The following is a 2,389-nucleotide window of genomic DNA, read 5'->3' as shown; positions in this document are numbered from 1 at the left end:
GGTCTTTCACGTGGAATTCCAATAAAATTGATTCATGTTTGTGGCTGTAATGTGACAAAATGTGGAAAAGTTCAAGGGGGCCGAGTACTTTTGCAAGCCACTGTATGTAGAAGGGTGGCTGGAGCCTGCTTACATTTCTCACAGGTAGGATTCAGATGTGATCTAAATCTGGACAGTTTAGTCTTTGACCAGTGTAGTTGATGTACAATTTTAAACTGAATAACAGTATGATGTTGGCAGATTGAAGATGAATAGATCCTTCTTATAATTTTCAGCCAGCCTTCTCCTGAAATTTCAACATTTAAATCTTTTTCCCACTTTAATTTTAGATGATTGAGAGTGGTTGAGCTGTGTTGGATTAGTTTGTTATAGATGTTACCAATAATTTGTTTCTGATCAAATCCAACTCTAAAAATATAATCTAGCAGAGAGACCGGTGGATGAGAGGGGAAGCAATCAGTATGTGAGGATACAAAGTTTCGTAGTTGTAAGTATCTAGAAAAGTTAGATTTGTGTATGGCTGCTCAAAAGAGACAAATTTGTTGTTTATGTAAAGGTCTTGCATTAACAGAATACCATTTTTACACCAGACCTGAAAGCCTCCACCTGATAAAGAGGGGGCAAACATGGTTTCTGATAACTGATGCAAAGAGAGAAAGACTATGTAGCCTGAAAGTTTTCCTAAACTGATTCCAAATACGAATTGAGTTTATCACAACTGGATTAGAAGTATAGTGAGAGACTGGCTTGACTGAAGGGATCTCAGTGTACAGCAGTGCTCGCAGAGACACCTGTCCACAGGATGAGCTCTCCAGGAGGAGCCAGCTTGAAACCAACAAGTGATCAGTCTCATGCATCCAGTGGAGCAGTACCCTTATATTGGCTGATCAATAATAAAACAGAAAGTTAGGCAGAGCCAGTCCACTCAGTGGGCGTGGCCTTTGCAGGATGCTCTTTCTTAGGCGTGGGTTCTTCTTGTTCCAAATGAATGATGATATTAACTTGTCTAGAGAGCTCAAGAAATGTTTGGTCAGATATAGGGAGATTTTAGAATAGATAGCTCTAGTTTTTAGAGAGGATTCTAACTAACCCAAATTTCCTCTCTGGGCCTCCAACCCCTTTACAGAATTTCTGCCGATACTTTGGAAAGGTTCACAGAACTGTATTTTTCCTTTCTGGCCACCACTCCACGCATTGTTCTTGCCTTAAATAAAATTTTCAAGCCGAGAGCAGGATTCAGGGGATTCTTCTACTCAGCCTGATCCCCCCTCACAGCCGCCACCTTTTAGTGAATGTTTGGGGGTCCTGAATTCCCCGGGCCTCTGTTACCCGGCTCCAGAAACACCGTCTGGGCCTATGAATTTGTCAACACATAAGAGGGACAGCCACACTAGGGACTAAGGACAATGGGATTTAGAAAGTCCTCGTTTTAGGGACTCCAACCCTCACTTTTAGAGAAACCAGCTCTCTATGCAAGCACTTCTTCTTCATTCACTATTCTCTATTTAGTCTGTTTAACTCCCATGTATATTAAGCAATCTATTATCGTCAACAGAAGGCAGAGCCTTCAGTTTTCAGGCCCCTCTTCTGTGGAACCAGCTTCCAGTTTGGATTTGGGAGACAGACACTATCTCTACTTTCAAGATCAGGCTTAAAACTTTCCTTTTTACTAAAGCATATAGTTAGGACTGGACCAGGTGACCCTGAATCCCTCCCTTAGTTATGCTACAATAGGTGTAGGCTGCTGTGGGAGTCCTGTGATGCAATAAGTATTTCTTTTTCAGTCACTTTTCTCACTCACTATGTGTAAATAGACCTCTCTATTTACTGAATCACACTTGTCATAAATCTCTGGGTCTCTTCCACATCATGTCTGTTATCCTGGCTTCCTTCTCTCACTCTCGGTCACGATAGGTGGGCGCCCCTCCCTGAGCCTGGTTCTGCCTGGCAAAGGGGAGTTTTTCCTTCCCACTTTCCACTCCCAAAAGTGCTTGATTGTCATATGATTGTTGGGTTTTTCTCTGTATATATTATTGTAGGGTCTACCTTACAATATAAAGACATTGAGACAAATGTTGTGATTTGGCGCTATATACATAAAATTGAATTGAATTATTTATTTCAATGTGTGTGGCTCTTGTGGTCCTCCAAAGTTGTGGTCCTCCATACTCTCACTCACAGTGTGCTGATAAAGGCAGACAGTGGCAAAACAAACTGTTCCCATTTTTTTTTATCTTGGCACAAAAACTTTATTCAAATGTCTCCATCTTCTCAGACATATTTAAATGATTACTGGAGAAATGTCTGTGAAGGTTCTCAGTCATCCAGGTCATCGTAGTCAAAGGAGCTTGAAAAGAAAAGCGTCTGGACTTCTTTAAGTTGCTTGAAG

Source organism: Haplochromis burtoni, unplaced genomic scaffold (assembly GCF_018398535.1).
Source record: "Haplochromis burtoni strain Fernald_Lab_line unplaced genomic scaffold, NCSU_Asbu1 Contig_3007, whole genome shotgun sequence".
Classification (NCBI taxonomy): domain Eukaryota; kingdom Metazoa; phylum Chordata; class Actinopteri; order Cichliformes; family Cichlidae; genus Haplochromis; species Haplochromis burtoni.
The sequence above is the reverse complement of the archived record's forward strand: the minus strand, read 5'-3'. Positions refer to the sequence as shown.